This window comes from Microcebus murinus, chromosome 7 (assembly GCF_040939455.1).
Source record: "Microcebus murinus isolate Inina chromosome 7, M.murinus_Inina_mat1.0, whole genome shotgun sequence".
In the NCBI taxonomy this organism is placed as follows: Eukaryota; Metazoa; Chordata; class Mammalia; order Primates; family Cheirogaleidae; genus Microcebus; species Microcebus murinus.
This window is the reverse complement of record NC_134110.1, coordinates 21,893,795-21,910,323: the sequence shown is the minus strand read 5'-3', so window position 1 is coordinate 21,910,323 and position 16,529 is coordinate 21,893,795. Positions and strand designations below refer to the sequence as shown.

The window sequence follows — 16,529 nt, the reverse complement described above, 5'->3', positions numbered from 1 at the left end:
GCATGGCATTATTCTAAGTGCTTTAGGTAGATTAACACTTAATCCTTGCAACCCCATTTTACACATGAGGAAACTAAATCAGAAAGGGGTTTACAAACTTGCCTGGCATCTTTGTACTTGCTAGAAATTGGGAGCCTGTCCTTTTAACAGGTTTGCTATACTTCTTTTTATACTTTCTAATTCTAAAACAAATTATTCAGGGAGTATATGACTCTCTTAATTGCTGGGAGAGGAAGAAATCTAGAGTTACTAACATTATTATGGGTGGGGACTGTCACAGACGGTAAAGTTATCAGTGAAATCAAGGGATGTAGGTTGAGTTGATTTCATTCTCCGCTAACTCCAGACTGCCCTCAACTGCCTCCTTGACATTGTCACTTGGATATTAGGATACAAGGTCAGCTGCAGTAAAAGGGATCTAGAGGAACCATGGCAGATTATAGTAGTAGTAGCTGTCTCATATCAAAGTTGAGCTGGTACACAGGATCTGCCCAATGAAGTTCTTAGGAGCCTGCCCTGTTGCTTTCTGACTCCTAGAACATTTCTCCCAGATGTAGTGTGTTTGTGCTGCTATACCAAAATACCTGAGATTGGGTAATTTATAAAGCATAGAAACATATTTTCTTACAATTCTAAAGGTTAGAAAGTCCAAGATCAAGACACCAGCAGGTTTGGTGGCTGGTGAGAGCTGCTTTCTGTTTTCAAGATGGTTCCTTGTTGCTACATCTTCTAGACCTCTCTAGAAGATGTTGTGTCCTCACATGTCTGAAGGGATGAAAGGGCAAAAGAGGGCCTAAGCAGTTCTCTCTAGTCCTTTATTTTGTTTTTGAGACACAGTCTCGCTTGTTGCCCAGGCTATAGTGAGTGCTGTGGCATCAGCCTAGCTCACAGCAACCTCAAACTCCTGGGCTTAAGTAATCCTTCTGCCTCAGCCTCCCAAGTAGCTGGGACTACAGGCATGCACCACCATGCCCGGCTAATTTATATATATATATATATATATATATATATATTAGTTGGCCAATTAATTTATTTCTATTTATAGTAGAGACGGGGTCTCGCTCTTGCTCAGGCTGGTTTCGAACTCCTGACCTCGAGCAATCCTCGGCCTCCCAGAGTGCTAGGATTACAGGCGTGAGCCACCACGCCTGGCCTTCTCTAGTCCTTTTATAATGACACTAATCCAACCATGAGGGTAGGGCCCTCATGACTTAATTACTTCCCCAAAATCCCCACCTGTTAATACTGCCACAATGAGGATTAAGTTTCAACATAAACTTTGCAGGGGATACCTTCATTCAAATCATAGCACCCTCCAACATAACTCACCATCCCACCCACATTTCACTTATCAGAAAGAGACAAAGAGAAAGGGCAAAGGACATCCGATTTCTTCTAGAGAATGATCGGAAGTTGCACACATCATTTCTGCTTATACCCCACTGGCCACAACTTAGTGACATGGTCACACTTAAGAGTTTCATAAAGGCAATCATAATCATGTGTCTGGCTAGATATTCTATTATCATGGATGAAGAGCAGAATGCACACTAGGGGTCAGCTAGCAAGCAATATGTACTACAGATATCTCTAATAGGCCTCTCAAATTAACATTGCCAAAATTAAATTCCTGCTTGTTCTTCCAAACCTACACCTCTGCACAGTTATCCCCATCTCAGCTAATGGTGGAAAATAGCATAAACTCAAGGGCTTGATTTTAGACATGTTTAGTTTGAGGTGCCTGTTGAACATCTAGTACAAATTTCCAATAAGGGGTTGAAGATACTGTATCTAAAGCTTCTGAGGTCTGTGTTCAAGATTTAGACTTCATCCCTGACTCAAATGATAAAAGAATAGTGTATGTAAATGGGACTGTCAGAAACTGTAAAATAAGGTGGGCAAAGAGAAACAAGGATTTAAAGGGAGGATTCTGTATGGGAGCCTTGAGGAAGAGTAGCCGAAGACTTGGGAGGAGAGAACAGAGAATACAAGGTGACAGAACCAAGGGGGCAGTTTCTAGGAGGCAGTGGTTTGCAGTGTGGAAGGCTACAGAGAGGTCAGATATTATGAAAATTGAGAAGCAACCCTTGAACTTGGCTGTTATGCCATAGTCACATTGATACAATCAACGTATACAGCAAAATGCAGGTAGATGCTAAATTTCAGTAGTTTAAGAGACCTGAAAGGAAATGACAATCCGAGCATAGATGGCTCTTTTAAATCCGAGAGACAAGTCAGTAGAGGGAGAATTTATGAATGGATTAGGGAATGATTGTGGGAGAAAGAGTCTTGAGGCAAGCTCTGTCCTCACCAAAAAAAATTAGCTATAGAGAGGAGGAAGGATTAAGTTAGAGGTCAGGGAATGCAAAGTTAGACAAGTTTGTAATAAGGGTGGAGCATGAAGAAGTTCATGGTTGATGTGTGTAATGCTAACTAATGATACAGATAATACTAACACTAATATTATTACTACTACTAAACACTAACATTTATTGAGCAATTATCATATGCCAGACAGTGTTCTTCATGGGGCAAAATTTTCTTCAACAATATTTCTTAAATACTGGGAACTATTCATATACAGAAAGCTTAAGTGTCTTTCAATAGTTTAGTGTGTAACATTTTGATGCACTCTAAAAATAGCAATAATGACTTTCACCCCACCATATCTGACTTTTTCTCTTTCAGGCTTATTTCTGATCCTGGGGCATGTGGGGTAATAAATAAATTGTGTTTTTACATTTTGATTCATCTGTTGTGGCTCATGTCAAGGAGAAATCCTAGCCAACAAATAGCCCTGCCCCCTAAACAAAGAAATAAACAAAAAACTTCACTAGCAATTTAGGACAATAGGTTTCATTAAAAAAAGAGTTTGTATTATCAGATACATATTAGGAGATACCTTCATAATCAATGAAGTGTTGGGTTACTCTGAAAGAATATCCTCAGTCTTACAGTTGTGACTTAGTCTTGAACTGGGAATTCTTGAGGGCAGTGATAGGGAGACTGTTGATCTTTTATTGTTTCCCAAGGCCTGGCTACATAAATAGTAGCTCATGTACTTCATGCACTCCAAGGCCTACCACATAAATAGTTCTGGGTAAACAGAAGTTCAAAGCTTGTTCAAGGCATTAATGCCTATGTTTATTAAACTGTTGTTTTTATTCTACACCTGAAAAGAGAAAATTTTTAGAAACTACTGGGTCTCATCTTTACTAAAAATAGTTCAAACAATTTTCTAATCGCTTAGTAGATACTAAGTCATTTTTCTGGGAAAATATACTTGAAGAAAAATATGGGTTTGAGATGGGAGGAAAAAAATTCATATAAATTGTTGTATATGGAAATGGAACACTACTAATATTCTAAAGATTCCTGACAATTTTCATGGAGGCTATTTTTATCAGAAAACATTTCTAAATTTGAAAATAGATAAAGCAAAGAGCATAGTGTGTTTTTGAATCAAGTGTGACACTAATACCACACATAAGAATACATATTTAACATTAATGAACTAGAAGGCATATAGCTAATTTCTCCAGATTCCTAGGAGGAATGAGGGTCTTCCTTGAGGGCTTAGTAAAGCACTGGAGAGTCATTTTGACACCTGAGAAAAGATTTATTTCCTTCCTTCTTTAATCTTTTTGGAACGCAGGGATTTCTGCCACATTTTGATACACCAGGCTATTATAAAATTACATTTCATTTATTCAGGCAATTTCTACTTAAGATGGATTAGAATAGCTAGAAGTACCTTCGCATGCTATCTATAGTACTAATAGTTTGCTTTAATTATTCTAATAGTAAAGTCTTTAAAGATTTTCATTTTTGTCCATTTTGATAATATACAAAGATAAATCCTTAAACAATTATAATTCAACTAGTCCCTTCCATAAAATTTAACAGCAAATAGTTTCCAAATGTGGATCTGTAATGGAGGAAATGAAAAATGAATAAAGAGCTGAGTTAAAACATCTTAAAATCAAACCTAGCTTAACACTATCATTTATCATCAGTTGTCCTAGAATAATTTAAACTCATCTAGACTATTTAACAGGTGATTAACGTTTTTATAGTTATTGTTGTGACTATATAAAAAACGTGCTCTGAGAATGAGTTTAAAAATATACTTCTATGTATAATTATTGATATAAAGAATTTGAAAACTACATGATTGGGGCCTCATACAGGATTTTACGGGCTTATCAGTAAAGTTGCAAGTCATAAAACTATATGAATTGTTTGTGATTTTCTTACAACTTTGCTGGCAAGTGTTGTAAAACCATAAAAAGATAAAACTTTAAATAAAATGGTGACCATGGTACTAAATATAACACATGCCTTTAAATGGCTTCAACTGTCATAAAGATCAAAATTAGCCTCTATCTGGATGGGGTCAATCAGAAGACCACTGCTCTTAATAGACAACCTAGTTAATGTCAACAATGCAGCAGACAGGCTTTTTACCTTCTAGTCTCTGGTAAACCAGTGACAAATCCTGTGTTGCCAGGAGACCTAAATAAATGACCTTGGTTCCCTGAAAACTGGCCCGCTCTATCGGCCATCCCTGCAGTCTACAAGGGAATCTCAGAGTGGAAATCGGCTGGGGTTGGAGACCCTGTAATAGCATGCTTTAGCCACGCCTTGGGGCTGGGAGCTATCAAGGCCGCCTGGGCTGACTTTTGGAGCCGATTCATTGCCAAGCAAAATCGGTGCCGTCCCTCAGTTGGGTAGACGTAGGGGCCCTCCAATCCTGCGGGGAGAGTGTAAGGGGTTTCCGGAGTGTACCCTGTTTTTTCAGGCAGGTCACAAACAGCAGTGGCTAAAAACAGGCATTACCCTTAAGGTCCAGTCCCAAAATGGCGACCGACCCTGGTGGGACTCCAAGGAGCTGCAGACCACTTCCCCTTCCCTATGGCCCCTGCGCCAACGGCGACGGCAGGCGGGAGGAGGACGGAGCCGGCGAGGGAAGGAGGGGCGGAGCGCAGCGCCCTCCCGCGCGCGTCTTCGCTCCGCCCCACGTCCCCACGTCCCGGCCTGGAGCCTTCGCCCGGCCCGGCGGCGCGCGCTGCCTGACGGGATACTCGGCCCGCCCAGCCAGTCCTCCCGTCTTGCGTCGCTGCCGCGAGATCCGTGTTTCTCCCAAGATGGTGGCGCTGGGCTCGGGGTGACTACAGGAGACGACAGGGCTTTTTCCCCTTCGCCAGAACTCCGACACACCACCCCTTCGGTCGCTCGCGCATCCCGCCGCCGCGTAGCCATCCGCCGGCCTGGGCGCCCGCCATCCGCCGCCTACTTACGCTTCATCTCTGCCAACCCGGCGCTCTCGGCTGCGGGCGGCGGCGCCTCCCGTGGCTCCTCCTCGGAATAGCTTGCGGCCTATAGCCCCTGCTAGGAGGGCTCCGCAGCCCCCCAGTGTGGACAGGCAGCTGCTGCTGGCGACAAACGCCGGGATTTCGGCGGCTCCAGTGCCCCCTTTCCCGGCCTCGGTTTCCGGAGAAGGAAGCGCGGGTCCCGCATGAGCCCCGGCGGTGGCGGCAGCGAAAGGGAACGAGGCGGTGGCGGGCGGAGGCGGAGGGCGAGGGCGACGACGACCAGTGAGGCGGCCGCCGCTGCGAGGGCCGCAGCCCAGGCGCGGGGGCGACGACAGGTCAGTGTTGCCGAAGACACAGCCTGGGCTGGCGGCGCTTGCTCCCCTCAGTCCCGTCTGTCTCCCCGGCCACCTTTCGGGTCCGATACTGGCGAGAGTAGACACCCCCTCCCCCACTCGCACCGCCGAAGCTAGTGTTTAGGGGAGCGTGGTCTGGAGGGGCTAGTGCCAGGAGTAGGCCCCTGGTGGCAGAGGCTGCTCCAGCCGTAACTGTCAGTCCTGGCTGAGCGCCGGAGGGAGGGTTTTGTCGCCCCAAGGGACGCGAGCGGGCCCGGGGCGGGGCGGGACGTGCAGGGCGTCGAGAATTGGGCGTCCTTGGAGCGAGGCTCGCCGAGCCGGACTGGGCCCCAGGCTGGGAAGGACAGGCCTTCTCCTTCAAAGGGAAGCTCTTTCTCGGCGTTTTCGAGGTTTTTTGGCTCTTTTGGGGAAGACATATTCAGCCGTGTGCTTGGTGGGTTGGGGTTTTGGGGGAGAGACGGCGGATGAAGTGGTTCGTCAAGCCCATGGGTTATGTTCACTGATTACTCATGTGTTGCTGCTGGTCAACGGGATTTCTGAAGTTGAACGTGTGGTATTGGGTTTGCCAGAGACTGTTGTGTTAAATGCAAACCTGCATGCAAGCAGTTGGCCTTTTTTTTTTTTTTCAATGGAGAAAATGAAAGGACGCTTTCCGCACCTTGGTGTGGAGGCTTTTTGTTGATAAAGTCAAAATTGAATGTACCAAATGTCTGTACAATTAAAAAAATAATTTTAATACAAATACTGTTGGGTTAAGTTTAGAATCCTCGAAAGATAATTTAGTCTTTAATTTTTTATGACTTCCTATGGGTGTGTTAAAATAGAAACAGTACAAAATTGGTTTGGGATTATATTTATTAAATGGTTAGAGTACTGATGAAAAGGTAAACTAATAGCATATGGGATTTACAGTCCAAAGTTACCCTCCATTATGAAGGAATATGGATGTGACCCATAATTTTGATCTTTCCACTGCTTGCAATGTTAAGAGATAAAGCAAATTAGCCCAAAATTTTTGGAGAAGGAAAGGAGTTTGCAGTAGAGATGACCTAAAATCTAAGAAATACAACTGTTAAAAGTTACATGTCAAAGACTCATGGTTATCCAGTAATAAATTAGACAAATGGGATGTTTAATAAATGTTTAATAAATTAGACAAACGGGATGAGAAGTGTTTTCCTCATACCTCTGACTAGTACTTAAGAGATTATTTGGGAAATCATCTAAAATTTAAAAGTTAGGAGAGATAAGAAATTTTTATTTCGGTATGTATAGTGGAAATAGCTTTGGAATTAGATCCTGCTTTTAAATCTAAACTACCTATCAAATTTTTAGTAAAATGAATACAATATTAATGGTGCTGCTGCTAAGGTCTAAGGATGACCTGACACCCTATAAAGAAACACTAAAAAGCATGACCAAAAAAAACCCACCAAAAACCTAGGAAATGGTTTCAAGAAATAATATATATTGATTTATATATTTCTAATATATATAGAAGAAATACAAGAACAATACAAAGAAATAACTTGTGATCTTTTATTTACAAAATTAAAATATAAACTATGAAAGTCTTATTGTGTCAATATTTATCAACCAGCATTAGTTTGCTAAGTAGTATGCATACCAATGTGCACACCATTCTCTGGACATTGCCCTTGGCACTACCCCCTGCCACCAATTTAACTATACAGAGATACAAAATACTGGTTTGATTTCAGAGGTTTTGTAAGCTGGTTTATTTTCTCTCTTCTAAATTCTTTTTTTATGATTTAAGCCTTTTTTTTATTTCATGACTCCCTAAATAAAGATATTTACTGGTCAGAGGTGTGAGGAAAACACGTTCTCCTTCTACTTGTCCAATCCTTTTAAAACAGGATTTATTGGATACCTATGGTGTCTTTGACATGTAACATTTAATCAGTTGTGTTTCTTAAATTTTAGATCATTCCTACGTCAATCTCCTTTCTCCTCTCCAAAACAATTTGTAATAATTTACTGTCCCTCTCAATATCAGTCAGTGGAAGGATCCAAAACTATAGGTTATAGCTGAATTTTTCAGCCCAAGCACTCGAAATGATGTTTCCAAATGTCTGTTTTCTTAAATGGTGGCTGTTTATGTTCTCCAGTCATGTCACATACTTTTTGTTTAGACCTATAATTGATTAGGTCTAACTGTAGAAACACTACATTAAATACATATGCAGCTGTTAAAAAATCAGTTTTCAGATTTTTATGAGTGAAGAACAAATTTTCAAAAGTTATCTTTCAAATAAATTTTGTGGGTACAGTCTTAGGTGCTCCTTTTATGATGGTTCGGGACAACAGTTTTGACTGGTTTTTAGTGTTCCCCTCACTGTCAAGGGTAAAGATAAAATTTGATTTTCAGAGACATCATGGTATGTAAAATGGAAATAGCTTTGTAATTAGACCCTGCTTTTAATTCTGGCTTTATCCTAATTGTCTTAATCTTGTTGAGCCACAGTTTTGTTATCTGTAAAATGGGCTGGTGAAACTACCTCAGAGTTGTGAGGATTAAAGTCTATAAGATGCTTAACACACAGGCACTCAATAAATATTACCTTAGAAGGCTTTCTAGTTTTTTCTGAATGGTCTCAAAGTACCTTAGATGCAATAGACTATAGCATATTATCCTTTATATTGTTTATTTGCCTTCTCATTATCTGTGAACTCATTCTTTAACACCAAGGATTCGTAGTGTTTCCCAGAGATTGTGTTACCAGATGTCTTAGTCTTTTGGGGCTGCTACTACAAAATACCATAGACTGAGTGGCTTACAAACAACAGAAATTTATCTCTCACTGTTCTGGAGGGCTGTGAATTCTAAGACCCAGGTGCTGGCAAATTTGATATATTGGTGAGGGCCCACTTCCTGATTCATAGACAGCTATCTTTTCACTGTAACCTCCTGTTAGGGAAGGTAGAGGGAGTTCTCTATAAAGAGGGTCTCTTTTATAAGGGCACTAATCCCATTCATGAGGACAGAGCTGCTCAAAGGGCCCACCATCATGACGTTGGGGATTAGGCCTTCAACATATGATTTTTGAGGAAACACATTGAGATCATAGTACCAGAGTATGTGTAAATTAGTTATTGGTAAATCAGTAGATGATCATTGGGTAACAATTATTGGGTACTTAATGTGGCTACTATGAGCTAGTTACAGGGGCCACAAAAACAAGAAAGATGTCTGTGTGTCTTTTGGAAGCTTATAGTCTAATGACTTTCTTCCACATAATACCTTTTACCTTTTTTTTTTTTTTTTTTGTGAAACCCTAGTATGTAATGGACCTTCATTTTCCCATGCCCTTCCAATGTTAGGGCAGTCCTATGGACTTAATACTTCCTACCCACTAGCTACTCTAGAGACTTAACTGTTTTACTTCCTTTTTTATTCGACGCAGTGGCATGTTCATGTCTTAGTCCCAGCCCACCATCTGCTATCTTGCACATAATGTGTTTGTCATTATGTGTGTGTATGTGTATAAAATTAAAAAAATTTACTCTGGCAGTTGTCCGTAAATATTCTTTTTTTGTGGCAGTGATTATCATTCTGTCTTCTGGCAGTAGATTGAGGTCAGCTATTCTCTGTCATTTTATACACGAGGAAATTAAAGTGCAAAGCTTTAAAAATGATTTTCTTCAAGTCACTCAGGTGGCAGGGCCAGAACCAGAATCTGAGTTCTTTGGGTTCTACTTTAGGACTCTGTAGACATTGGGACATGTAGTTAGTTACACTTGCTTTGTGGTTACCCACCCACCTTTCTGCAGATAATGTGTGTGTTTCCTACACTGTTTCTTGTGTGTGTGTGTGTTTTTTATTTTTTTTTAAGCAAGGCCCATCACTTCACTGTTAATAGAAGGCAACCTTCACAGGATGCTGCCAATGGACCTTTAATTTCTTCTAATAAAGGAAAAAAAGTAAAATTATATTAAATAGAAATTGTTAGTGTTAATCTTCTAGAAACTTAAATCCTGCCTTTAATCATGAAATGTTTGAAATACTTAAAGTTGCTACATAAATACATTCTTTTCTTTTATGAAGTGACTTATTAATAAGTACAGAATGAATTTCTTTCCCAGCTTTCATTTTTCATTTACTCTCAAAAATGTCATTTACAGTGCTTTGATCTAAGTTATCTATAACAAGTAAATATCCATCCTATTATGGATAATAATTTAAAAAGAAGCTTACTTATTATTAGGCCTATCTGAGAATGAAATTAGCATTTTCTTTTTTTTTTTAATATTTTTTTTGAGGCAGAGTCTCACTTTGTTGCCCAGGCTAGAGTGAGTATCCTGGCGTCCGCCTAGCTCACAGCAACCTCAAACTCCTGGGCTCAAGCAATCCTACTGCCTCAGCCTCCCAAGTAGCTAGGACTACAGGTATGCGCCACCATGCCCGGCTAATTTTTTCTATATATATTAGTTGGCCAATTTCTTTCTATTTATAGTAGGACAGAGTCTCACTCTTGCTCAGGCTGGTTTCGTACTTCTGACCTCGAGCAATCCGCCTACCTCGGCCTCCCAGAGTGCTAGGATTACAGGCATGAACCACTGCGCCTGGCCAAAATTAGCATTTTCTTAAATACTATTCTTTGCAAATGAGGTTTATTTAGCTGGAAGTCGGTTATTTGATTCTAAGCCTTGTGACTGAACTCTCTAAAATTATCTATGAAATTTTAAGTGCTTCAGAATGTAAACAGATTCAGTGAACAAAAGCCACTAAGAACTGTTCAAATGGAGGAAAAAGTACTAATTTTGGTGTCAGAAGATCTTGGGCTCATCCCTCTTATCTGGCTTCTTAGCTGGTCATGAGCAGGTAATTTAGCTTTTATCTAAGCCTTTGTTCCTTCTATCAAATGAAGATGAGACCTGCTTTGTCTGTTTCAGAAGAGTATGCTTTTCAAATGTGATCATTTTTGAAAAAGTGAATTAAGAACCTATTCTTAGAAACATTATTTTGGGACATTTTTAGTGTGTGAATTTATTTTAAATATGTTAACTGCCTTTGACATGAACAATAGGTCTTAATAGTTAGGGATCCATTATTCAGTATTATTGATCCAAAGTCCAGTCCATTTTATAATTTGGTCTACTTGATCTGTTGTGTTAATTTGATAAATGATAAGTGAATCATAAGATTGACCTGAAAGGAAAAGATTTTAGGGGACATAGAACATAGGGGACATAAGGGAAAATACTAGATAAGATTATTCCTGTAATTCACCTCCAGAAAATCTGAACAGAAATCTTGTATAAGGCATCACTTGTGGGCCATAGAAGAGAATCTTCTGTAAGACTTTATTAAAGCCAGCATCTGTGCTGCAAGTAAAAGTATAGCGGTAGTATATGAGCCCTGAATCCTTATTATACAAGTTGGATAAAATCTTCATTAAGTGAAACCTGTTAGGTGGGCAGTGTGGTGTCTAATGCTGTAACTCTTAACAGTTCAGTGTATTCCAGAAGTTGATCTTCTGTACATCTCAGGCTCAACTGAGGTTAGTATAACACAGATCCCTTTAAGTTGCAGAAATACGATATGAAAAATAAAATTTTATTGGCCTATTTCTTTGTCATATGCAGGCTTGTAGCACTTTTCTAGTTCTTAATGTGTGCCCATTATATATACTTAACAAAATTCAAGATGTTCCTTTTCTCATTTAAAACAAGCACTGTTGCACTCAAATTACATAGCTGTGGGCTGAATGAAGGTGCTGCCAGTGCTGTACTTCCAGGCATGTTCTTTTCACGTAATGACTTCTGTCTCCTTATATCAGGAGGGATGGTTTATCCATTTTAAGTTACTTGTAGACTTCTATCTCAGTAGCCTTCCTCTCAAATATGAGAAAATAGTCTTAGAATTGCCTTTGTGGACTAGCCACCATCCTAACTCATTTATTTTTTATAATATTTGTGATGCAGAATAAATTCTGAATCTCCTCTCCCTCCAAATTAAATATACAGACAGTACAAAGAATAATATAACAACCGACCATGTATGTACCATTCATTATGGACAAGTGTCACGTTTTGTCACTTTCTTGCACATTAGTTCCCTTTCTAAAACTCACTGTTCTTTATTTTCTTCTTAGATGATACCTTTAGCACTATGTATAACACCACGGGAATTTCTTTCTTTGTACTTCCAATAAATACTTTCCTATCTCTTACCAAATGTAAAGCATAATGCTGTTCTTTGGAAATGATGAAATGCACAGCAGTGTTTTTATTTAAAGCTAATGGGTTATCAGAAGAAATATGGGTTATTAATTATCTTAGTACCTTTTTCTTAAGAATTCTATTTATTGTGCTTCTGTGCACCAATATTTACAACCTCCTTACAGTGTACCATAAATAAGGATATTTAATATTTGTCTTTGCTAAATATTTTTTGTTTTGGAAATTAAAAAATATTAATAGGTGCTTTTGAGCACCTGTTGTATGTGACATGTATACTAATTGCTAAATCCTATTCACATAAAGATTAATTGGGTAACATTTTTCTTTTCCAGTTTTCTGAAGTAAGCTGACAATATGTCAGGTTTTGTTGGTGATAGAAAAAATGCTGTTTAATAAAAACCACATTCAGAGTTTGTAAGAAATGAAAAACTTCCCTAATTACTTAAGCTGCTTCATTCTCATTCAATTTCTTACACAATTTGTTATCCCAGTAACATGGTAAATGTGTTTAAAAAACAGAGGGAAGATAGGAAATTAAATGGATAAAGTTTGATAACTGAGGTAGAAATACACTCTGACAGAATGGAAATGCTACTTAAAAGTTAACTATGGTATTGCAATAAGAACACTTAAGTATAGTATATTAGAAGAACTAAGCTAATTTCAGTCTTTTATACAAATATAGGTAGATTTCTGGATTTCAAATCATGTATATTTCTTTAAATTTATTTATTGCTCACTGTACTGTATTTCAGATTATTTTAAGAATGAAAAAGATACTGGGGTCTTATTTAAGTCAGTAGGGATCAGTCCATTCCCTTCTGCTACCACCATTTCTTTTATTCTATCTTTTGGGCTAAATGAATGGTAGGGAGGGATGACTTTAAAAATAGGTGGATCTCTACTGAAGAATAGGTGGGTCACTAAATAACTTCTTTATTCCTGGATTGAAGATTCTATGAGAACAGTAAATGTTTGCTGTCTTATTATTTAAAGTTTTTTATGTGTAGTTTTAGGCATTTGTAAGTGCTGGATGAATGAACTGCTTTCTAGCTTTCAGCCCTACTTTTAGATATCTGCTGTGGGCTGAATGAACAGGAACAATCCTCTGGACTTCAAACTTGTAAAAGTAATTTTAAGTAGAGCTAGGCAAAAGTATGGGTCAGTTTACTGCCTATGCCTGTATTGAATTTGACAAGGCATTCCTAGAAGAGTTGGAGTGAGTGTGCATGTGCTCTTCATATTGCTAATTGATGCCAGATTTTGAGAAATTGGGGCTGATCTCTTCTAAATGATTAAGATCTAATTCACTTAAGTGCTGTTTTAGGCACTTAGTATGTGTCTAAAATTGCCATGCTAAAATAGTATTTATTTCATATTCTTATTCTGATATCTTTAGTTCTTTTATGAAATAAGACAGTTGAATTGTGTCTCCTAAGGTCATTTTCAGCTTGGAAATTATATGCTATTGTGTCAGTTTTTTCTTTTAAAATATATGTATATGTTGTAATTTTGAAATATTTAAAACATACAGAAAATAGCAAATACCCATTTATCCACCACCCAGAAGTATAATTTATACCAATTTTGATCCTTTAGGAATATACTCACTTATAGTAACCACCCTTCCAAGTCCTGTTATCCTCTCTGACCTAAAATAACAACTATCTTGAGGTTCTTGAGTATATTTCATATCCTTGTTTTATACTTTTACTATATGTATAAACATGTATCCATAAATGATACATGGAATTGGTTTTTATATTTAAAATTTTTACAGATTTGTATTCTATATCTTTCGTCAGCTTGATTTTAAAAAAAAATTTCAGATTTTGAGATATGTATGTTGATGCATGTAGATCTAGTTTATGCAATTTCACTACTTCATGGTACTCCATTATATCCATATATAAAATTTATATATCCCATTATTGATATTTTGAGTTTTTTCCATTTTTGACACTATAAATAGTACTGCAGGGATGATTTTTACATGTATCTGTTTATGTGCAGGAGTTGCTCTTGGGAATATCCATAGAAGTGAAATTGCTGGAGAAGAGAGTGTGAATATCTTTGAGTTTCCTAGATTTTGCTAAATTCTGCTTGTAAATGAATGTGTCAGTGCCTACTTTGTTAACACTATATGGGCTATATATCTGATTCCACTATTCTCACCCATACTTGGGATTGTCAGATTTAAAAATATTTGCTAATTTGATGGATGTGAAATAGTATCTCATTTTAATTTGCATTTGCTTGATTATTCTCAATGGTGAGTAAAAGGATATGAATTTTATTTTCTGTAGGTTGTAAATTTTCATAAATTTTTGAAAAGAGACACTATCATACAACATTTATGTTGTAAAAGGACCTTGAAGATCATCTTATCCAACCTTCTTCAGAATAAGAATATAATATAAAATCCTGCCCATTGTAGTATTCTCTTTTATGGTATAGAATCTTAATTTTTGATTTTAAAATTATTAGTCATTTTCTTTATGATTTGTGTTTTTTAAGAAATCACCTTTTTTTTTTTCCTGCTAATATTTGAGGATTTTTGTTTATATGTTTTTTGCATTTAAGGCGATCTGAAAGGATTTAGGAATCTTTTTCTTTCATATGAAAAGCTAGTTGTTCTAACAGTAAGTATTGAATCTTTCCCCATATATATTTTTTAAAAAGGTCACTTCTTATCTCCCATGTACTTAGGTGTGATTTTAGGTTCTTTAGTCTTTTTCATTTAATTTATTTGCCGTTAAATTTTTTTTTTAATTTATAAATAGCTTTATGTAAAGCTATGAAAACTGGGAGACCAAGCCTTTCCCTTTATTAATTTTCAGTATTGTCTTGGCTTTTCTTGGGTCTTTGTCTTCCATAATGATTTTTTTTTAATGATAACATTATTTTATTTATTTATTTTTTAATTTCAGCATATTATGGGGATTTAAATGTTTAGGTTACCTGTGTTGCCTCCCCATCCTTCCCTCCTGGAGTCAGAGCTTCAAGCGTGTCCATCCCCCAGATGGTGCGCATCACACTCATTATGTATGTATATATCCATCCCCTCCTTCCCTCTTCCATAACGATTTAAAACCAGTTTATCAAGTCCTTTTGGGGATATTGATTGGAATTGCATTGAATATGTAGATTAGCTTGGGGGGAATTGATATAGTTTATCTTGCCATTTATTAAGTTCTTCTGTATGTTGTTTTCTTCATAAATGCCTTTTGCATATACTTTATTAAACTTATTCCTAGATATTTGATAAATTTTTTGTAGTATAAGTAACATCTTTTTAAAAATTACTTTTGATCATTGCTGGTATTGATTTTGTATTCATCTCCTTAGGTGAGCTCTTTATTAGTTTTAATAGTATTTTATTCTTTTGGATTATTATAAACAAATAACAATTCTGTTTTACCTTGTCACTTTGTATTTAAAATTCTTCTTTGGAAAAATTGTGTCTACTTCTTCAGCCTTTCCTTCCTACACATTCCCTTTGATGAGTACCATCTAACAATACTGGCATATTTTCACTTCTCTTGAGTTGTCCAACCTCCTTTCTGTGCCAAGCCCTTTGCCAGTGCATTTCAGTCTGTCTGGAACATAGCTGACGAATTTTACTTGTCTTTTAGGGCTCAGCCTAAATATTATTCAGGGAAATCTTCCTTGACAGTCTTTCTCCTTGTACTCATTAGGTGCATCCCTGTATTATGCTGTTATTGAATCCTGCTTAGTATTTAATGCTTTGGTGAATCCTAAGTAGTACTTACCTCAACTGAAATTAAATGATTTCTTTAATCCTGGATTGAGAATTCTGTGACAACAGTCAATGTTTATTGTCTGTCTCATTTTTTCTTTTTTTTTTATGCCCAATTTCAGGCGTTTGTAAGTGCTGAATGAATGAATGTTCATATACTGATTGGTAAGGATCAGGGTTCCCCCTCCCCCAATTATTAGGTCATTAAATATGAAATGTCCGATTTTGAAACAAAAGTTTAGTTTATTATACCTCAAACAAGAAGCAGTACAATTAATTAAAGTATATACCTAATCTATTGACACAGTTTTGCCATCTTAAGGGTAGCTTGTTTATGCCAGTAGCGAAGAAGCCTGGGGAATGTGTGGTGATCCAGTCACCAAAGGCATTTTCCACAGCTTGTTGAGAATTGAATATTTTTCCTTGCAAGAAGTGGTCCAAAGCCTAGAAGAAGTGGTAGTCAGTTGGTGCAAGGTCTGGTGAATACAGCGGATGACAGAGTTTCCAAGTCCAGCTTCTGTAGTTTTAGCAGTGTTGCTTTTTGTGACGTGGTCCTGCAGGAGGATTGGCCTGTCTCTGTTGACCAATGCAAGCATCCTCTTCATTTCATCCAGCTGGTTGCAGTAGACATCCAATGTAATAGATTAACCAGGTTTCATGAAGCTATAGTGGATAGTACTAGTGCTGGATCGCCAAACAGACACCATTAGCTTTTTTCAATGAGTATATGGTTTTGGATTGTGTTTTGGCACTTCATCTTCATCCAACAAGCCGAACGCTTGTGATTGTTAAAGAGAATCAATTTTTCATCACACGTAACAATATGGTGTATGTTCACCTTTATGTCGTGACAGAAAAGAAAGGCAAGCTTCGAGATGATTTCTCTTCTGATGCTCC

At 37.8% G+C, this 16,529-nt stretch overlaps 1 protein-coding gene across 6 annotated transcripts in view; it reads left to right on the top strand.

Moving 5' to 3' along the window:
- Positions 1–5,510: 5,510 nt before the first annotated feature.
- Positions 5,511–16,529, top strand: part of UBE3A (ubiquitin protein ligase E3A) — a 113,658-nt gene continuing 102,639 nt past the window's right edge. For 2 of the 6 annotated variants that reach the window (XM_012759900.3, XM_012759895.3), the window contains exon 1: positions 5,524–5,650. The gene's annotated coding sequence lies outside the window, so the exon portion shown is untranslated. Of the gene's footprint in view, positions 5,651–16,529 lie in introns of all 6 variants that reach the window. The other 4 variants (XM_076004834.1, XM_076004833.1, XM_012759897.3 and 1 more) reach the window with 3 other exon arrangements.